The sequence below is a fragment of the Calliphora vicina genome, chromosome 3 (genome assembly GCF_958450345.1).
Source record: "Calliphora vicina chromosome 3, idCalVici1.1, whole genome shotgun sequence".
NCBI classification, from domain to species: Eukaryota; Metazoa; Arthropoda; class Insecta; order Diptera; family Calliphoridae; genus Calliphora; species Calliphora vicina.
Window position 1 is genome coordinate 33067895 of NC_088782.1, and position 23796 is coordinate 33091690.

The 23796-nt window shown below is 28.1% G+C and overlaps 1 protein-coding gene across 2 annotated transcripts in view; it reads right to left on the reverse strand.

The window, feature by feature from the left end:
• klar (klarsicht) overlaps positions 1-23796 on the reverse strand; it is a 465338-nt gene that overhangs the window by 127944 nt on the left and 313598 nt on the right. The gene's annotated exons all lie outside the window — the stretch shown is intronic.

Here is a 23796-nt window from a genome sequence, read left to right on the forward strand (position 1 = left end):
AAAAATTCTTCCAAAAAATTAAACAAACAGAAAAAAAAAATTTTGTTCAACTAAAAATATTAAAATTTTTTATTTTGAAGTATAATTTGGTGAAGGGTATATAAGATTCGGCACAGCCGAATATAGCTCTCTTACTTGTTTTAAGTTGAATTTAGCATGAAAACAATAATATTTTGTATTATGTGGTATAATATAATGAAATTAATGAATTAAATTAAAAATTTGATTGAAATATAGTGAAAATGTAATAGAAATGAAAAATGAAGAGAATAAGGATAAGCATTTTGATGAAAATAAAAACAGTTTTATTTTTTTAAAAATATCCAGAAAATTTGAATACAATTAAACAATTTATATCTTTTATTCTGAAATCAAGTTAAAAAATTTTAAAAATTTAAGATTTGTAGTAAAATCTGACAAAATTTTTTTGAAATATTTGAAATTTCAGGAAAAATAGGAGAAATAAATATTTGAAATTTTTGATTAGAATTGTTTGATGAAATTTAAAATTTCAGTGACGGAGTCATAGGTATTTTTATAAAAATATTGATGAAATTTCAGAAAAATATGATAAAAATTTATAATAAATTCGAAAAATTTAAATCCTATATTGTTTTGTAAGTTATATTGTAATAAATATTAAGAAATAAAAAGTAGTTACAATATTGATAAATCATGTTACAGTCTAAGTTTGAATAACGAGGTCAAATAAAGGTTTAGTTTCAAATAATGGTTTTTTAATATTACAAAATATTGGGAATTTTTTGAAAATGTTGATGAAGCTTAAGTAAAATAAACTAAACATTTTACTAAATTGAAATAATGGAAACCTGAACTAAGTAATATTTTGGAATTTTTAGAGAATGTTCATGAAGTATTTTTGTAGCGGATCTGAATAAAATATTAAACAAATTATGGAATATTTCAATATTTTATAAAATTTACGTGAACATTTAAGGGTCAAGATATATTTGTAATAATTTAAATGTAACGAAATATTGAAGACATTTTTTTTTGGAGGTCAAAGTAAAAATTTTTCAATAAAGTTAATAAAATAGTCAGTCATTTCGGTCACTTGATAAAAGTAAGACAAAAATGCAAAAGTGAAGATAATCTTTAATTGGAATTTACCCTTTAATGCATTCGGTATCGAAATAGTCTGAAATGTTATTTGCGGCCAATGCACTTTAAAGCAAATATTTCAAATCTTTGGAGATTTTAAAGAAAATTGAGAAGAACATTTAGATAAGTTTTAAATTTAATCAACCCGATAATCACTAGGGTAAAAATTTTCAACTCAGAGACCATATATATATTTCGACAATAGCACAATTTTGACAAGAAAAGACAACTTTTGGACATTATAGGCACTCTTGACCTGCTTAGCGGACAAAGCGCTGAAATGTCATTTCATAATCTAGTCATCAAATGTCAAGATAAAGTACCCTTAGCTAGTTGTTGTACTGTACTGAAGACCAATCATTTTTTAATAGACTTTAATTAGATTAGCAAAAACAAAACAACAAAAAGCCTATAAATAAAATGAACTAAACTAAAACTGATTACATTTTCTCTAAACAATGTCGAGGTCAATTAATCAAAGTTTTACAGTTCTTTTTTTTTTTGTAAGCAAATAACTAAAACAATAAAAACATTTTTTTTGTATATAAAAATCAATTAAAATTGTATTTGATTGTTTCATGAGAAAAGACAACAATTTACTAAAAAAAACAAAATAACAAAAAGTTCTTTAGAAAAAAAATGCGTTCTAAATTTTATGTGAAAAACACACAGGGCCTATTCGTCATGATGAGTCAACGAACCTCAAAAGAGTACAACCAACAGCCAGCCAGTCAGTGAGTCCATCTAATCATTATGTAGAATATTTTGTTTATTTTTCTTTTACATTTTAGCAGCCTCTTTTTCAAAATAGATTTTTTTTTCATTAAAATTTACAGAATACAAGTGTTATTTAGCTGTCCGTTGCGTATGCCACGCAATTATTTGTGAATTAAAAAAAGAAATGAACACACAGCACACTAAATCTTAGACACTCACTCTAGTTTTCGAAAATTATTTCAAATTCGAAAACATTTGGCAACATTTGCCAAACAACGAACCAGCATGTTTTTTCTTTTTCTTTTTGTTTTTGTTTTATTTTAATGAAATGAGAAATGAGCAAAAACTAAAATTGATATAGAGCTTTTTAAAAATAGAACCTGATCATTAAGTAGGTATGAAATAATTTTGTAGTTTTTTCTAAGGAAATTTTTACAAAATAAATGAAAAAAAAAAATTATGAAAATATTTGGGGCTATATTTTTCAGAAAAATAAGATCACAAAAATTATGTCTAAATTTTCATTCTATAATTTATAAATAAAGTTGTTAGAACTTAAGAAATGGTTAACTGTCAAACGATCTGTCATACTGGGCTTATTTTTGGTATTTTATGATCATTATATTCTGCCAAATGATCGAGCATAGATGGAAGCTTGCAAAACAGACCCTATAGACTCCATTACATTAAGAAAAATTAACCGTTTGGTGGCTTCATCGAAACATATTTCTTAAAAAAATTAAGGCGTAGCTCGAGTTCTAGTCAATGGAGATCGTTACCACACCACGATCTCTTTTTTTTTTTGTTTGAAAATACGGATGACATTGATATGAAGAGGTTCTAACAGGGTGGCGCTCCGTGCTATACAGAGCGCCATATTTATTGAAATACAAATTTGACGATAACTAGATTTCGAGAAATGAACCTGTCAATTTTCCTCCATGATCTTGCGATTTTACAACTCTCGATTATTTCCTGTGGAGCCATGTGAAGTCACTGGTTTATGCTGATAAATCAGCAAAAATGTATGTCTTGGATGCCAACATTGTTCATGTTATTCATGACATACGGCCAGCAATGCTCGAAATCATTTTCAAATGCTAATGCCATGTATTGATCCTGATCTTTATACCCTACACCACCATAGTGGGGAGGGTATAATGCGTTCGTGCAGATGTTTGTAACGCCCAAAAATATTAGTCAAACACCCATCATAAAGTATACCGATCGACTTAGAAACACTTTCTGAGTCGATTAAACGATGTCCGTCCGTCCGTCTGGTCGGCTGGCTGTCCATGTAAACTTTGTGCGCAGAGTACAGGTCGCAATTTTGAAAATATTTCGATGAAATTTGGTACATATTATTTTTTCGGCTCAAGGACCAAGCCTATTGAAACTGGCTGAAATCGGTCCATTATTTCACCTAGCCCCTATACAAATGTCCTCCCGAAATTGGACTTTATCGGTCATAAATGTTTAATTTATACATGTATCACCACAAATTGCGCTCCATATATGTTTTATATACACAAAATTCATGTCACCAAATTTTGTTACGATCGGTCCATAATTAGTCATAGCTCCCATATAGACCCGCTTCCGAAAATCACTTTAACGTGCTTAAATCTCTTAAAAATTTTGGTATACACACAAAATTCAACATAGTTAACTTTAATATAGACATAAATCACACGACCTAATTTCATGGTGATCGTTCCATAATTGGTCATAGCTCCCATATAAGGCCCACTTCCGAAAATCACTCAAAAATATAAATTATTGAAATTTTAAAAGAAAAATGTTTTTGCTCATTTACTTAGTGTAGGGTATTATATGGTCGAGCTTGACCGTGTGTTATTTTTTACAATTTCAAGTTCTATCGGGCTTAAAAAAACACCCTTAACTTTATGGAATGCAAACAGTTTTTGAAAAATAGTTGAATTAAACATTTTTAAAGCAATTATATTTTTGTTTCCACAGTTTTTTTTCAAAATTTTTCTTAGTATCACAAACTTTAATTTCACACTATTATAGCATTAATATCAAAAATAATTCCTATAATTATGCCATAATTTCCTCACAACCCAAACCAAGATAAAATAAAATTTTATTAAAGCAAAAAAATATTATTAACTTTGACCTTTTACATTCAAAATATGTATGTACCCACAATGATCGCAGTCAAAACAATTATTTTATTATTTCGCATATTCTAAACCATTAAATCAACATATTGCAGAATAAATAAATAATAAGATAATTGCAATAATGTTTCTTATACACAAAATGATGCTGCAACATTGACGGCATCATCATCATTCCCAGTGATGCACACACGCAGTAATTGCAGAAAGACAGACAGACGGACGGACAGAACTAAAAAAATATGCGTGGCTTTAAATTTATAATGATGACGGCAAACGACACTAGTAACGCTATGGCAGTCATCATCATGATGTTTTAATGTAAATTTTTTTTCCTGCTGTAAATTATGATGATATTGCCGATGACGTTGTTGTAAATATGCTAAGCCTCTGTCTAACCCATAATTCTGTATTATTCATACCATATTACGAGTATTTGTAATGGTTACATAAAAATGTGGGTTGTGTCTTGTTTAGACTGTATAATTTGAGTTTTAGCAGAGAAAAAAATTTAAAAGAAATAAATCTGTTTGTCTGCAAATAATATAATTGTAGAGGCTTTAAATCAGTGGTCGGCACTCATGGCCACCAGGGTCTGAATGCAAATGATAATTCAGATAACGTGAGTAGAACTCTTTAAAATAGTAAAAAGGTAAACAAATCGAAGATTGTGCATCAAAAACTGAATATTCGTTTTATGCAACATTACAGTGTGACATGTTATGTTTGTGCCGACCACTGCTTTAAATGCCTAATGTGTTGCTGCTCTCTGAATTGAGATATGCTAAAACATTGATCTGATCTATACTTGAAACCTTGGAATATCATGAGACTTGTAATGAAGCTTTGAAAATACAGTTTTAAAAGCTCTCAAAACAGGGAGTGCAAAGAATAAATATCAATAAATTTTAAAGAGATTAGACATAATTTTGGCTGAATTTATTCAATGACTTTTATTTGCAGCAAATGTCCAAATTGTGTTACATGAAGTTTCGTGAAAAACATGATCAGAATTTACTGCCTGTTTCACAATATCGAAAGAAAAATGAGTCGAAAAATTTTTTATGAAAAACACTCAGTTTTTAAAATTCTTTCGTTTTCATTCAAATTTGTTCGAATCATTTTTCTTTCGACATCGTGAAACAGGCCTTTAGACAATAGGTAATTTCTGAATCGTAACCGAAGAGACATATCGAGGCAGATGCCAGTTACGGGTCATTGAACGACCAGTTAATAACATTAGAATCTGCAGATTATATCTTAAAAGACTTGAAATCAGATGGCGCAAATACGATACTTGTAGGTTCTTGAAATATATGTTCATAACCGATAAAACATATCGATGCTGATGTCTGTAACTGGTCATTGTATGACCAGTAAACCCGCGAGTAGACTAGCAGAGACCTGCGCCGACTAAATTTCACGGCGGCTAATTCCAAAAAAGGTGGGCGGTGGAGGCTAGCCGTCTATCAGCCGACTAAAGAATAACTACTCAAATTCTAAATAATTAAAAATTTGAAATTTGAAAAAACTGAAATTCTGAAAATTTTATGAAATTACTAAGGAACTTTTATCAAAAACGGCGGCTATTTTCAAGCCGACTTAAGTCGAAAAAAATACGGCGGCGGCTCAGCCGGCTTACAGCCGTTCGGCGCAGGTCTCTGTAGACTAGGCCTCCCTCCCTTTTAGTTAGAGCTACATCGAAATGTCTCTCCAATTACGATTCAGAACTTGTCTGTTGTCGAATCATATTATTCGATATCGTGTTTTTCTAGCGTGTCGCCGTTATTTTTCCTTGTCAGAGTCTCTGGCGGGAATCGAACCAGCAACCCTCAGCTTGATAGCCCAGCACACTATCGTTTAGTCTGTTGGGGCACCTCATCTTATAGACTCAATAGGCTATGTTCTCTGAAATATGTTTCCTTAAAACTTTGTTGACTTCAAGTTAAATCTTTCACTTTCATCTCAATCATTAGGTCCCAACGAATTAAATAAAGTAGCCAGTAACAGTATATTTATTAAGACTAGCTGTAATATGGTGTTAAAAATCACAAATTAATCGTGATGCATCAGTGATCTCAATACAAAAAGATCGCTAAGCTCTGTATAGTTGATCTAAGTACTCACAATTGTCTTTATATAAAACACCTTTATACACACACCTATTGAACTAAAATCGACCAACCTAAAACGGCCAATAAAATCTTCAACACTTCTTTTGAAATGTTAACAACTTCCCCTTAAACATCTAAACAACAACTTTATCATTTAAATCACATGTTGGTTAAGATGTCTTTCTTTCTTTTCAAACACTCTTTACTAAAATTAATTATCCAATGATCCCTTTAGATTAAAGATCAAAGTTTAGACATCATTCAGATGTTAAGTTTTGATCATAGATTAAAACTAGGGAGTGTTATTTTTGATGAATTATTACCAAATAATTTTTGTTAGAAATAAATAATAAACACCACAACCCAGCTAGACAAGAAAACGTCAACATCATCATCCCAAACAGAGAAAAATCATCATTTATAACGTTTTCCAACCACATGTCAATAATTTTTTTTTTTTGATATTATTTTTTCCTATTTATTTATTATTATAAAATCTTGATAAAAAACAAGACAAACAAAATGTTAAAATTCAACATCATCAAGTGAATGAACACAATCTCAACACTTTTGAGGCAGTTGGAAAAGTAAAAAGGGAATCCAATGAATGAATGAATGGTAAACTAAACAAAGTTGTCGCTTTAAACATGACATGACTTTAAATAGACAAAAAACTGAAAGAAATAGTGGAAAAAACAAAAAATAATTTGTTATTAAAAAGCTAAAAATAATAATAATTTTTTATAAAGTACTTACTTCACGCCTCCTTTAAGAAACCAACAATTGTGGAATTGCCAAACAATAAATAAAAGAAACAAAAAAACTACAAAAATGCCGATTTGAAAAGAAAAAATCCGCTTAAATAATAGTCATAATGGGCATGTAAACAACACAAATAATTACTAATATGCGTTTATCATTTAGTTAGTTGAAAATACCCAGACCCAGACACAACACAACTCTAAAACCAGCCAGCTTCAAATCATCATGATCACTTGTTTTTTTTTCTTCTCTTTGTTGAAAGACATTTGGCCAGTGGTGGGGTTAAACTTTTGAACTCTTGCATCATCATACACCACATCAGTTTCCAAACTCTTTAGGTTCAGTTTAAAAAAGGCAACATTTATTTATAAAGTTGTTAAATTTGTATTTTTTTTTATTTTTAGCTTGATTTTCTTGAAATAAAAGTAAAATTTCATTGACCATTCAAATAAATGGCATTTGAAGTGATAGATGTCGGTAGAGAGCTAGATGGGAGAGAATAAGTGTGAAATTTAATTTGTTATGCCGGAAAAGCTTAAAGCTGTTTTTGGCTTACAATTAAAAGTGAAACTGTCCATTAAAAGTTATGTTAAGGTCCAAGGGGTTTTAAAATATTCGTATGTAAGTTTGTTATTGGTACTTTTGCAATAAAATTCATGAAGGTACTTTTGGAACTTTTTTGGAGGGAAAAAGTTTTAGACGGAGTGTAGAAGAAGCTGACCATAATTACTTTCAAAAGAACTTTCTTTTAATATTTTTTTTTTTTATTATTATTGTAATACTAAAAAAGCTTTATACCTAAAAATGAGAAATCCCTTTTGGTATTTTATTGTATCTTAAAAGATGAAAAAGGAGGATTAAAAGCAAAATGTTTTTGAATCCACAAAGTACCTTTTTTGCTAAAACAGGTTACAAATAGATTTTTTATAGAGAAAGCAATATGATTTTGGCTAAGTAGCTCTTCAATAAAAAATACTTTTTGGCAACAAAGTATCTTGCCATGTGGCTAAAAAGATGTTTTATCTAAAAAGGTACTAGATAGAAATATGTACCTTTTAAGGTACTTTTATCTAAAAAGGTACTTAAAAAAATAACTTTCTGGAACAAAAGTACTATTTTTAAAATGTATATTTCGGCTACAAAAATACATTTCGCCTGAAAATGTTCTTTAACCGAAAACTATTTTTTGCTAAAATGTACTTGAACTCAAAAAATACCTACCAACACAAAAAAAAATATTTTTACACAAAAGTACCGGTTGACATTAAAAATATACTTTAAGACAAAAATAACTTTTGGATCAAAAAATCACTTTTACTCAAAAGTATCTTTTGGATGAAAAAGTCTTTTTGAGAAAAGTTTTTCCCCAAAATGGATACAAAAGCACTTTTAACGAAAAATACATTTCGTATGAAAAAGTACTTTAACAAAAAAAAAACAGTACCTTTTTATACCCTACACCACCATAGTGGGTAGGGTATAATGCGTTTGTGCTGATGTTTGTAACGCCCAAAAATATTAGTCTAACACCCACCTTAAAGTATACCGATCGACTTAGAATCACTTTCTGAGTCGATTAAACGATGTCCGTCTGGCTGGCTGTCCATGTAAACCTTGTGCGCAGAGTACAGGTCGCAATTTTGAAGATATTTCGATCAAATTTGGTACATATTATTTTTTCGGCCCAAGGATCATGCCTATTGAAACTGGCTGAAATCGGTCCATTATCTCACCTAGCCCCCATACAAATGTCCTTCCGAAATTGGACTTTATCGGTCATAAATGTTTAATTTATATATGTATCTCCACAAATTCCGTTCCAAATAAGTTTTATATACACAAAATTCATGTCACCAAATTTTGTTATGATCGGTCCATAATTAGTCATAGCTCCCATATAGACCCGCTTCCGAAAATCACTTTAACGTGCATAAATCGCTTAAAAATGTTGGTATACACACAAAATTCAACATAGTTAACTTTAATATAGACATTAATCACACGACCTAATTTCATGGTGATCGGTCCATAATTGGTCATAGCCCCCATATAAGGCACACTTCCGAAAATCACTCAAAAATATAAATTATTGAAATTTTAAAAGAAAAATGTTTTTGCTCTTTTACTTAGTGTAGGGTATTATATGGTCGGGCTTGACCGACCATACTTTCTTACTTGTTTTAAACTAAGAAAGTACTGTTATCGAAAAATCACACTACAAAAATTGCCCTAAAAAAGTACTTTTGCAAAGAGTAGCTTTTGTACAAATGTGCAGTTACACAAAAGTACCTTTTGACTTTAGCATTTTCAAGTAATTCCTTTTCCATTTCAACAAATATGTATTTAATTTCAATAAATTTAGCAACAGTTACAGTTATTTAAATTATGTTAAAAATTTAACTCCAAAAAATCAAATAAAAATCTAAAATATTTTTCTCATATCAAATAAAACTATTCCTATGAAACCATTAAAATACAAAAAACCCAAGAAAAAAACTTAAAACAATTTAAATTTACAATCACTTTTAGAATGTGGGTGAGTTTCATGCACCAAATAGTAAAATTGTAACAAAAAATAACAACAGAAATCATTACCAAGTCATAATTTAAAAATTGCCAAAAAATAATAATCATAATAATAATAATAATAAAATAGCAAGAGAGAGAGAAAAAATAATAACAATACTCGTAGTAACAAACATTTCTTTAAAAGATCCAATTTTCAAATCCTAAGGATACATTTACATTTGCATACGACAACGACAACGAATGATTTAGATTTCAATTTAAACGAAAAAGAAATCACTTCAATTCGTTTTGGTTTTTCAAACAGTATTTATGTTGATTAGTCACGAGTTTGGTACCCAAAAAAACAAAAAAAAAAAATTGTACAGAAATTCTGTTGAAAAAAATCCCCCGAAATAAAAAAAAAAACTTTCAAAGAACTTGAAAAATCGTGCTACAGAAAAACTATGACGGAAAAACTAAAAAAAGAGTTCCAAATAATATTTGAACCAAAGTTGAGGTGTGGTGGTTGTGTTGTGTTTGGTTTGGTTTCGTATTCGAATTCGTATGTTGCTTTAGTTTCAATTTGTTTATTGTTTGAAACATTTTCAACTCAATTTAAGTAGTTTTGTTGGATTTGTATGACAAAGAGAAAGGAAACACTAGTTTGGCTTGAAACATGTATCAAAAAAAAATATATATATGGCACTGCAGGTAAGTTTTTCTGGATATACCCTACATAGAAATTAGGAAGTCACAGACAAGGATTAATTGAAGAAAAATAACAACTCTGCAATATTTAAGCTAAAGGTTTTGTATGTCCCTAAAAGTATTTCTTTTTTTTTACTAATAAACTGTTTCAAGTAACTTCTGTAAATTAATTATAGAGAAAACAACACTTGACAAAAAGTACTTTTAAATAAAAACACTGTTACACAACAATAATTTTTGTTAGAAAAAGTACTTTATGCCTAAAAATACTTTTGAAAATTTCAACTTTTTTAAAAAAAGTAATTTTATCAATTGTGGCTCAGATAGTCCTTTTAAAAAGTACTTTTATATAAAAAAAGTACTTTTATATAAAAAAAAGTACTTTCACACAAAAAACACAAAACGAATTTTACACAACAAAGTACTTTTTAAGAAAAAATACTTTTAGCCAAAAATTAAATTTTGATTAAAAAAGTAGGTACTTTTACAAAAAAGTACTTTTTAAGAAAAAGATATAATTAAATAAAAGTACTTCTATGAAATATGTAAATTTTGGTATATTTAGCTTAAAATGTACCTTTGCACATTGTAAGAAGTACAAAAACTGTATCATATCTAGAGATGCTAATCGGGACTGATTTTTGAAAATCCCGGGGATCGGGATTTGATAAAGAATCCCGAAATCCCGATCCGGGGTTTCTGGATTTTCGGGAAATCTAAAATCCCGAAAATTATACGAAATAAACGTACATAATTATGTCTTTACAATTGAAAGTAAATTATATATTTAGCAATTAATTTTTATTATACACTAAAAAGCATACTATTGCATCTATGGTGTCGTCTGCCATTCTGGAACGAATTTTGTTTCCGACTGCTGTCGAAAAACATCTTTCACATTAAATCTTTGACATTGGCAAAACCGTTTGCAAATACTTATAACAAATCTGCAAGTATTTTCCTCTTGTTTCTTCAGAAATAAAGTGATCTATTTCTTTTGCAAGTTGCAAATCTACATTATAACTTGGTTTCGTTATTGTTATTTGGGTTTTTTACATTTTTTAATAATATCTTTTAGCCTTTGAGCAATCGAGATAAAATCAATGTCGTTTGAAGAGGATTTAAATTGAGTTTTGTTAGATAACTTACAAAAAAAAAAGGTGAAGTATTGATTTTGCAGAGCCCCACTCAAGGAAAACCAAAAATACCGCTTTCCTTTATTATTTATGTTGTAGCAGGAGTTGAGCTTAACAACTTTTCTGAACATCACTTTGCTATATTCGGGCATGTAGAATGTCGAAATGCATGAAAAAGGCACACAAAAATTAAAATTTCCCCTATTTATTGATGAAAAACGAAATTTAAAAAATCCCGAAAATCCCGGGATTTAAAATTAAAAAATCCCGGGATTTTCGGGAACGGGATTCCCCGTTTGGCATCTCTAATCATATCTAAGAAGGTACTTTTCTTTAAGTAGTATTATCCGAATAGTAGCTACATTTTTCTATCAAAATAACATCATTAAAAAGCAATAATTCCTTAAACATAATTTTTAAAAAATTTATACTAATTTTTTCTTTGGTTTAAAAAGTACTTTTGCAGAAAAGACATAATTTAATCATTATTTGACAGAAATGTACTTTTACACCAAAAATGGCTTTTGGTGAATAAATGTTTGAGAAAAAGGCATTAGAATTGTTATTAAAAATGTCGAGAACTCAATTATTGGTAAAATAGAACTTTTAAACCAAAAATATCTATAAAAAAAATTACAAAAATACCAAAAATGACTTAAAAAGTACCTTTGCTAAAAAAGTAATTTTTTCAAAAATTATTAAAACTAATTTTATACTAAATAAATTATTTGGTTTACTTTTGTAGAAAAAAGATTTGGCGGAAAAAATACTTTAACACAAAATATCACTTATCATTCAAAAAGTAGTTTTTTGGAAAAGTAGCTGAACTTTTACCCAAAAACCATAATTTGGCCACAATAACTTTTGTCGAATGTTTACCTTAAAATTGTCTTTATTTTTAATCCATTAAGAGCTATTTGGGGCTAAATTGAAATTAAACAAGTAAGAGAGCTATATTCGGCTGTGCCGAATCTTATATACCCTTCACCAAATTATACTTTAAAATAATTTTTTTTGAAACATTTTTTGATGAAAAAAAAAATTGGGTTAAAAAATATTTTTCCAGATTTTGACCCATTGTATGTCCAACTTACCTTATCTACATCGTTGCAATGGATTTTGAAATATCTATCATTAGATATCCATATTGTCTATATTAATGACTTAGTAATCCAGATATAGATCAAAAATAGGTCAAAAATCGAGGTTGTCTCGATTTTTTCCTTATATCTCCGTTATTTATGGACCGATTTTGCTGATTTTAAATAGCAAACTTCTCGCAAGCATGTCTGACAGAATTATTGAAGATTTGGATCCCGAAGATATCTGGGGTCTTCAGAAAATTGATTTCAACAGACAGACAGACGGACAGACAGACAGACGGACATGGCTTAATCGACTCCGCTATCTATAAGGATCCAGAATATATATACTTTATAGGGTCGGAAATGAAAAATGTAGAAATTACAAACGGAATGACAAACTTATATATACCCTTCTCACGAAGGTGAAGGGTATAAAAATTTCAAAAGTATTTTTTGGAAGTACTTTTGGTACCTCTTGGCTAACAAGTAATTTATTGACAAATATTGTTTATTATTTTACCCAATAGACCTTTGATAAAAGCAAAAACTATACATTTCGCAAAAGTACTTTTTTTGGTACCTTTCACAAAAGTACTTTTGGATAAAAGTGTACATTAATTAGTCCCCTCAATAATTCTACTTCCACAAAGTGGGTCAAAAGATCAATTGAAATATTACTTTTGTTCCAGATGTCTACAAACAAAAAAATTTTAAACTCAATTATTTCGAAATGGCAAACAAATTAAGCAATATTGTTATATTAAGGGGACGAATTTATGTTAAAGCAAAATACAACTATTTGGCTAAAGAAGTACTTTAGTTTTTGTTAAAAACTAAAGTACTTCTTTAAAAAAAAGTTTTTGGTTAAAAAAGTGGCAATTGTTTGTGACTGTGAGTTTGTTTTAAAAAATACGTTTATCCAAAAGTAAATAAATGTAGGTACTTCGATGTATAATTTTAAAAAGTACTTAAAAAGTACTCATTCAAAAATTTTTACTGAAAAAGAACTTTTATCTAAATCAGGGAAGCGCAAAAAGAGAAATTGTAGTTTGTGTGCATGTATGGGTTAAAAATAAAAAATTCGCAACAACATCAAGCACCAGAATGAAATATTTGTATTTTTACGCTCTTCACGAAAATGTTCGTAATCTCAACAATATGACCAATGATCTAAATATTTATTTTTTATTATTTGACTTTCACACAGAATATCATCGTTTGAAAGGATATCACTTTATCCTAAAAGTAGGATAAAAAAGTACTTAAAATCATATATAATTTTTAGCTAAAAATACTTTTATATTAAAGAACTTTTTGGTTGTAAAAGTACTTTTCCATAAAAAAGTATTTGTTTATTAAAAGTACAATTGGACAGAAAAGTACCTTTTGGATAAAGAAGTACCTTTTAGGAAAAAAACCTTTTTGGATAAAAAACACCTTTTGGAAAAAAAAGTACGTTTTGGATTAAAAATTTTCTTTTGTATAAAAAAGTACCTTTTTGGTTAATAAGTAAATTTTTGATAAAAAAAGTACCTTTTTGATAAAAAATACCCTTTGGCTTACTTTTACCCTAAATTAGTTTTTGGTTACAAAAATAGTAATTGGTTTCAAAAAGTACTTAAAACAGTACTTTTATCAAACATTTTCGCTTTTGGCTGAAACAAATTTTTATCTAGAAATAAATTTTGTCTTATATTTGACTTTCGCACAAGAAAAGAAAGAAAAACACTTTTTGTAAAATACCATTTGGCTAAAAATACTTTCATCCAAAAAGTAGGTTTTGGATAAAAAGTACTTAAAAATACATTTTAGCTAAACAATTTTATACTAAAGAATGTTTTAGTTTTAAAGGTACTTCTCCATAAGTGTATCGTATAACTAAAAAAAATACTTTTATTGAAAAAGTACCTTTAGTTTAAAAAAATTTGTGCAGCCTATGGCGTATCAAAAGTATTTTTTTATAAATCGTACATTGCACAGAAAAGTATTTTTTGGATCAATATATATAAAAAAGTACCTTTTGGATAAAAAAGTTGCTTTTGGATTAAATAGTACCTTTTGGGAAAAAAGTACTTTTACCAAAACACTGAATAATTTATTTAAAATTAATGTGTCAGAAAAGTATTTTTTAGTTTTAAAGGTACTTCTCCATAAGTGTATCGTATAACTAAAAAAAGTACTTTTATTGAAAAAGTACCTTTAGTTTAAAAAAATTTGTGCAGCCTATGGCGATTCAAAAGTATTTTTTTATAAAACGTACATTTGGACAGAAAAGTACTTTTTTGATCAATATATATAAAAAAGTACCTTTTGGATAAAAAGTTCTTTTTGGATTAAATAGTACCTTTTGGGAAAAAAGTACTTTTACCAAAAAAGTAAATAATTTATTTAAAATTAATGTGTCAGAAAAGTAATTTTTGGATAAAAAAAATACCTTTTGAATAAAAAAGTACATTTTTAATAAAAAAGTACATTTTTAATAAAAAAGTACATTTTTAATAAAAATGTACTTTTCGAAAAAAAGTGCCTTTACGCACTTATAACAAGAAACTAAATAAATGATTTAAAATTAATGTGTCGGAAAAGCTCTTTTCGGATAAAAAGTAGTATAAAAAAGTACATTTTGAATAAAAAAGTTCCTGTTGGTTAAAAAAAGTACTTATAACAAAAAAAAAACTAAATGAATTATTTAAAATTAATGTGTCGGAAGAGCACTTTTTAGATAAAACAGTACACTTTTGTATAAAACCTCTTTTTGGATAAAAAAGAATTTTTTAATAAAAAAATAATGTTTTGTATTAAAAAGTACCTTTTGGATTGGTATAAAAAAGTACTTATAACAAAAAACAAAATAATTTATTTAAAATTAATGTGATTTATAAAATTGCACTTTCACGCAAAAGAAAAGGTCTCACAAAAATTAACTTTTTAAAAAAAAATTGCAAACTGTGTATTTTTGCAAGATTTAAGGTTATAACTTCCTATTTTCTTATTATTTTTACAAGGACTCGAAACTTAGCCGAACAACAGTTAATTTTCTTGAACATATGTAACACTTACCAGACAACTTCTAGGAAGTGCAATTGGAATGAAAGAAATTAATAAATGTTTTTTATAAGATTTAAGGCGGCTTATTTTCTTGTACAACTTCTTGGAAGTCTAACTGGCAATGGTTGTAAAAGTTCTCAATGTTGTTATCGTTAAAAATTATTAAATATTTTTGCTGAGACTTTTTGTATGTAAACTAGATCATTTTGAAATTTCAGGGTAAATTTTTTAAGTGCAATAAGCAATTTAGAATACAATTTCAAACTTTTAAATAACTAAAGATTCTAGGGTGCTATAAAGTCGTTTATTATCTCTTGAAATCTCTTATATGTTTTTTCCTAAATTTGTAAACTCTTTTTGGTTTTAGATGTTTTAACAATGAACTTAAAATAAATTTGAAAATAATTTTTTCTAAAGTTTAAGTTAAATACTTGTACTTGTACAAACTACGATTACTTTTGAAGTATTTTTTTTTTCCTTTTCATTTCATTTTATTACTACATAACAAGTTGCAGCAGCAGCAATAAGCAATAACGAGAGTCTTAGACCAACTGCAACGTAAACAAGCAAGATAATAAAGTTTTTAACATTGTCTCTGCGCAAAAATACATTTACATGATAAAAAGTTGTAATAAAAATTGTAATAATAATGATTTGAAGGTTATTGTTGGCCAAAATACACAAATAAATATAAATAAATAAATAATAATATAAAAAACAGCATATTTTAACCTTAGAAAAAAATAAACAAACAAACAACAACATATTTTTAGGAATTTAACATTTTGGCAATAAAAATTGTTTTTCAAAAAAAAAAAAAGTACACAAAATTATGGTGTAGTTTTTATAATAATAATTTAAACAAGAGGGGAGTTTAAAGCAAACAAACATAGATTAAAAAATAAAATAAAAAAAAAAACAAGAAAATAATTTCCCATGAATCTTCAATAGACAAACAGACTCAACATCAACTTTAACCGTCGTTTAATGTCAACAATATGCAAAAATATGGTGACGATGATCAACGAGACTTTTAACTTCAACTTAAACTTTAAACACTACTGCTGAACATGACAGTGTTTTTTTTTCTACTTGTATTATTTGTCACTACAAAGGAAAACAGTGGTTTTAAAGGCTTCAATGGGAAAGAGTTCATATACAAACTAAAATTAAATAATAAATTTTCCACTTTTTTAATTTCTTTGACCACTGTACTTAAGTTTTTTTTGATGTTTTGCCTACAATTCAAACACTACAAGTGGCAAAGTGATAACATTTTAACCCTTTTTGTAAACAAATTCCTCACTGTGAGTGTTTGGTTTAACAAAGTGACTGACTTGACTGATGCTGGATGGTGTTTGCTTGATGGAGAGATGGATGGCTGGATGGCTGGCTGGCTTGGATGCTTAAACTCCAGCAAATGTGCCTTTAAGTTATATGAATGAAAGTGAGTACTTAGACTCATGAATGAATGCCTGAATAGATGTGTGGGTGAAAATTATGCATGTTAAGGAGAAAAAAAAAAACACAAAATAATGTAATTTTTCTTGCTTTAAGAGATAATCACAGATAAATACAAAAACTCAAAGCAAAAAAAAAAATACCAAAAAATGTTTCTTTCCTACATTTAAATGTGTATAAAATTGATTATTTGCTTAAAGGCGAGAAATAATGCACTCAGGAAGAAGCGGCAGCCATGGCTACATGTTTTCAAAAACACTTTCTTTCTTTTTTTGGAAAATTACCAAACAAAAAAAAAAGTGAAATAAAATTAAACACCAAAATCACAAACAAACTTTAATAGTTTTCCATGTAGTTTTTCTTTGGTTTGTGTAGCAAAGGAAATCCCAAACAAAGGCTTGTAAAATGTTTCGGTTGTTTCTATCTTTCTTTTTCTGTAGTTTTGGCTTCCTTTCGGCATTAAGTCAAGGGTGCATCTTGATGATAATTTGTCATGACATCAAAGTAGACTTTTTAAGGAAAAGTGTGTGTGTTTTTTTCTTCTATTATTTAAATGTTTTTTTTGGGTATTTTGCATACAAGCTAAAGTCATTGGCACCTGTTTGTTTTGATTTCAGTGATTTTGTTTAAGGAGAAAGAAAAAAGTACCAAATGTTGGTACTTTTTTGAAAACTTGTAAAGGTACTAAAAACATTACACTCAATTGTTTTTCTGTTACTACAATTTAATTTTCTTGTAAAATTATTTTTTTTTAGAAATAAAAAAAGTACCAATATTTGGTACTTTTTTTTAAAGTACTAAATTATACAAAAATTTGTTCATCAGGAAAAATTACAAATTTCTCTATATAAAAAGTACCAAATTTTGGTACTTTTTTAAAAAAGTTACACAAAATATACAGAAAAAAGTACTAAACCATGCAAACCAAATTATTCAATTGTTACTCAAATTTAAATTTCATTAAAAAAATTTAAAAAGTACCAAATTTTGGTACTTTTCTAAAAGATTTCTTTTTTTAGAAAAGTACAACAATTTGATTTAAAAATTGTTGAACAATATTACAAATTTCCATAAATAGAAAGACCATTTAGGAACTTTTCTAAAAAGTAGTAAAAAATTAAGAAAAAGTACTAAAAAATTTAAATATTACGTTTTCATGTCTGGCCACATATTATGGACGTTTTTCACAATAATCGCTTCAAACGAATCAGTTGAGTTCGGTACAGGTTGCCTATGATGGTCTGGCCAGATGGTCTGGCAGCCCTTTTGGTAGCGCCATGAATATTTGCCTTTGGTGTCGATTCGACTGGTTGACCGGTCGAATCATTTTCATTTATAGCGATCAAGAGCATTTCGGACATACAAAATCGTCTCTCAGCTTCAATTCCTATGGTACTCAATTTTCTTAATAAAACTCAAATAATTGACAACCCTATTTGAAACCTAATATATGGTTGGCCATACCAGCTTTTACACTTTGTTTCTATTTGTTCAATCTATTAAATAAATTTGTTATTCTTTAACTAGAATTAACTACAAAAAATCGAAAATGATTTGTTGTTCTTTTAATGCTAAAGAACAAACAGTGACAAATAATCACCAGGGAAACCAAAATATGCAAATGCATGTTTTTTCTGGTGAGTCTAATGAGCACATGGATAAGATATTTACACGTTTCAGAACTATTTAAGAATTTTGGCATCGATTTGTTAGTGCATATTTTTGCATATTTTACCCTTAAATACATATTTTTGCATATATTTGTTTTAAGAGCATATTTATGTCATATTTTGCGTTTTTAGAGCATATTTTACTGTTTAATAGCATATTTTGAGTTTATCAAAAACAAATTTTGTCTTACTAATTTTTCGCTGTTGTGTAACAGGTTTTTACTTCCTTTTCACCAAAAAAAAAAATTTAAAAAACGGAAATTTTTTTTTTAAATTTCAAATAACAATTCGAAAAAATTTTTTATCCAAAAAATGAAAAAACTGAAAAAAATTTTTGGTTCACCTAAAAATATTTAATTTTTTTATTTTGAAGTATAATTAGGTGAAGGGTATATAAGATTCGGCACAGCCGAATATAGCTCTCTTACTTGTTTTAATATAAAATAAGCACTATTTTAATAATAGCTCCATCTAAATATCAAATTTTAGTTCTAATTCAAACTTAACCGTTCTAAGTGTTAAAGAAATATTGTCTTTTAAATTTGCTCCTGTAACATCAGTTGATGTCGAAAGAACATTTTCTATGTTTAAAAATGTTTTCAGATCCAATAGACAACGATTTTTATTTGAAAATTTAAGTAAATTTTTTTTGGTTAAAAATTATGTAAAAGTTTGTTTTTTTAAGAGCATATTTTTTAAATTTTAAGAGCATATTTTAAAGTTTTTACTGCATATTTAAAGCGCCTAAAACGCTTTTTTTAGAGCATATTTCCGGTTTCCCTGATAATCACCATTGAACAAAATCATCTGCACAATAATCATCATGATCATCTCAGACATCATGATCGATGCTCATTATCATGTAGTTGTCACGTTCAATTTGGTAACAACTTTCAATTAAAATTTTCATATCCAACATTTTTAAAATGCAGCGTAATATGACACCATGTCTCTACAAGGTGTCACGTTTATGTTACTTTTCACAGTAAGTTTTATTTTTCACTTTTTCTTAATTTTCAATTAAAACTTTAAGTGTGCTTATTAATAAAACTAAAATTTGTTTATAAATTATTGTAAGCTTCTGCATAATTAGTTCATGTTAAAAGTTTATTTTTATAATTTATGTTTAACATGAATTTAAATGCATGTTAAATTAATCGTTAAATAAAACGTGTTTAAGTTGTTTTTAAAAATTTCTTTAGAAATTTGTTTAAACTTTGATATTGAAAATTCTTTATTTATTAATTTTTAGTGGCTTCTTAGAAATTTAATTAAACTTTGTTTTTCTTACTTAAACTAAACTAGGGTTGAGGGAAGTTTAGCTAAACGGGTAATTTAAATAATGGCTGTATGACTAAAAAATGCGAGATTTAAAATAGATGGCGTAACTTTTGAGCGTGTTTTTTGTTTTTAATAACTTATATGTAATTTAAAGTGTAGGGTGACAGCCGAATTTTGTTTTTAGATTTCAAAGAGTGCCGGGTGGAATATTGTGACACTAGGCCTAAAAGTTAAGTGCTGAAAATCGGACAACGATTTATGGACGCACATCGAGGTCAAAGTTCAGATATATGCAAAATTTTACTATTTATATGGAATAAATAGGTGAAACTCGTTAACTTTCTGCATTGTTTTCTAGAAATATAGAGCTTTATTTATATTAATGAATATTAAATTTAAAAAATTTTTGGAAATTAACCCTTTGGGTCAAAATGACCCAAAAACTGTATTATAGCCAAAATTCAGAAAAAATGCAAAATTTTCAGTGTACGTAATTATCGTTGTAATGAGATAAAAATGACAAAATTTGGTTAAAAAATGTTAAAGTTATTACAAATTCGCCAGACCATTAACGTGTTTCAGGCCACTAGAACAAGAAATGTAGGAACAAAATTAACATATTTCGAGAAAAATTAAAATAAAGGCAAATTTTTATTTAAAATGTATCCGTATTTACTTGTGTATGAGTTTTTGTCTTCGTAGGATACCGTTAACCTATTCGCAGGTATGGCAAAAAAAAAATATTTTTTTTAACGGCCGTTTCGAATCTCCATTTTTAAATTTTTAAAAATTTTGTTAAACAAATTTCAGAATTTTTTGATCATCACATTGGGATTTATTGAGATCATAATAGGGAATAAAAATATGAAAAAATTATGTCAATACCTCTTTTAGTTTTTCCGTACCTGCGATTTAAATTTTGCGATTTTCAAGAAAAACTAATTTTTTGTCCATATTTTAGCGAATGAGCCCAATTTCCTTAATGTTATAAATTTTAAGTAAAACATATTCATAATATTATAGTCCTGGTAATTCTAAATATGGTCTGAAAGTTTTACTAACATCGGAAAACGTTGACCTTTATATTTTGAAGGTCAAAGGTCAACTTTTTCAATATTTGGAATTTCTAATGAAAAGATAGCGAAATGTTATAAATTTTTGGGCCGACTTTAATGAAACTTGAGGAAATATACATTGGGTTCTTACATTTACAACAACAGAGCAAAAATGGTTTTTAACCTTTAAGAATGGCTATGTTTTTCTTGATTTTAAAAGTTGAGGGTCATTTGGACCCCAAGTGCTGCTAAGGGTTAATTTTGATTTTTGTGCTGTTATTTTAAATTCTGGACTTTATGTTATATTTTCCTCAAGTTTCATTAAAATCGGCCCAAAAATATATAACATTTCGCTATCTTTTCATTAGAAATTCCAAATATTGACAAATTTGACTTTTGACCTTCACGATTTAAAGGTTAACGTTTTCCGATTTTAGTAAAACTTTCAGACCATATTTAAAATTACCAGGACTATAATATTATGAAAATATGGAAATATTAGCTGACACTTCGCTAAAATATGGACAAAAAAATTAGTTTTTCTTGAAAATCGAAAAATTTTAATCGCAAAAACGGAAAAACTAAAAGAGATATTGACATAATTTTCTCATATTTTTATTCCCTATTATGATCTCAATAAATCCCATTGTGATGATGAAAAAATTCTGAAATTTTTAAAAATTTTAAAATGGAGATTCGAAAAGGCTAGGATCCATATGTTGCCTGATAGATGGGAAAAGATCATAGCTAACAATGACCAGTACTTTGAGTATTTATATTGTACAAATGCTTCAAAATACGTAGAAGCTAAAATTTAAATAAATCCCTAATTTTTAAGTTATACACCCAATATTCCTATTTTAAAGGATTGTAACGCTTAGGATGATTAATTTTCATATTTTTGTATCATAAGTTTGACCTTACTATTGTTCATCTGCTGACACTGTCAAACTGACATTTCGCCAACCAGTTTGATAATTATAATAATAAGAAGATGAAAGAAAGTCATATCTGGCTAGAAGTAGTCACCTTAAAAGTCTTTAATATTTTCTTTTCCATTTAAAACCAAATGACTCATTATATCTGAAGTACTTGTATGTTAAGTACATTGTAATATGACGCCTTTTTATCAAATCACACCTAACCAAACAGGCCCCTACTTAAAATCCAAGGTGTCGTTGCCCTGTTTCATTTGTTAATTTCCTATAACAAGTTGGCCTTTGCTTTTGATATTAATGTGTTTTGAAATATGAGCAGAGAGTTTGTTGGCTCTAAACTATTTGTTTTTTGTAGACAATTCTAAGGCAGCAGTTTGACAGTATGTGGCATGTTTGTTTGTTTTGTTTGTATGTATTCTATTAATGATATTTACTTAACAAACAACATGCAACAAATAGTTAAACAAACAAAACCAAGATACAACATTCTGTTGTCGACGACTTTGTGGGTCAAACATATTAAGCAACAAGCAAGAATGAACCTACAACTTCAGAATAGAAGAAAGCAAGAAATAAATAAGAGAGGAAATACTTATTAAATACCTGTGAAGTAAACAACGAGTATTAAACAAATAAATGAATATATAATAAGAAAAAAATAATAAGAAAATAATGCATTTATGTCTGGATGTTTGAATGTTATTTGAAAGACTGTGTGATATTATCTATATGTCGCCTCAAGTGACAACAAATGTCTGTATATTTATCTCTCTGAAAGTACGTCCGTGCGTCCGTCTCTATCCATTCATTCTTCCATACATTTGTTGTTTGAATGTGCAGCATTTCTGCCGCTTGAGTTACAATTTGTTTAAACTATTTGTTCACAACTTTATGAATACAAAATTCTTTTTTAAGTAAAGAACTTTCATTTATCACAAGTTTTGAATGTTGTGCTCTTGTGTGTATTTTCTCACTTTTATGAAAGACTACAAACAGTAGTAGTTGCCAACTACCTACCACACGCAAGTTGTATGTCTTGAACTTGGTCTGAAATGACTTGATTTCCTTTTTTGGCCTTTTTCGATTTTTCTGAATGTTTTTCTCTCACTTGTTGTTAAGTTTGCATTTAGCATTTAGTCATGTTTAGTTAAGTTTTCTTTTTTTTTTGCTTAATTCTTTATACAATTTTAAACTTATTATGGGTGAAAATTCTTGCTTGCCACATGCAACTTGATATACTTATGTATGTACTTGCATATGTATGATATGAGGCATGTTAAGAAGAAAAAAAAAACATGAGGAATCATTTTTTTTTCACTTCTTGCTTTATAAATTCCAAAAAAAACAACAGAAATAAAGAAGCAAATCATTACAGTTGAAAAACTTTCCCTATTGTTCTCTGTTCAGACAAAATCCAGTACGTTCTTCCAAGATCGTGATCATGTAAAAAGTTTACTTTTTTTTCACTTCTTGTTGTTGATTTTTATTATTGTTAATGCCTGTTGTGTGTGTTGCAAATGTGTGTGGCGTCAATTTGTTGTGCTACCAATATAAAATATTTTTTTTTTTATTTTTATTTGTTGTATGTTCCAGTGAAATGGAATAAATCAAGAAAGAACTTCTTTTAACAGACACATCTGGTTGTTAATAATGCGGATGTTTTAAAATGAAATGCATTTTCAATTTTTTTGTTTCCATTTTTCTGTGTTAGTTGTATAAAACATTCACTTTTCTTTACAAAGAATGCTTAGCAAGATGGTTTCTTTTTCATTTATTTTTGTTTGGCAATAAAATCTAAAGTTTTGTGATGTTAAAGAAAACTAAATTTTAAGTTTCACATTTATAATTTTAATGTAATTAGCAGTCATTACTTTCCGCATTGGTTTAAGCAGAGAAATAATCACTTCCTTGTTATGGTTTGGTAGTAATTTGGCTTTGTGCGTGTCTTTGCATGCTTTACATTCATTATAAGGGGTTGAATCAAAAATGACAGGTGCAAGTGAGAATTAAAAGTAATGCAAGTTTTAATACAGGTTGTTATATTGTA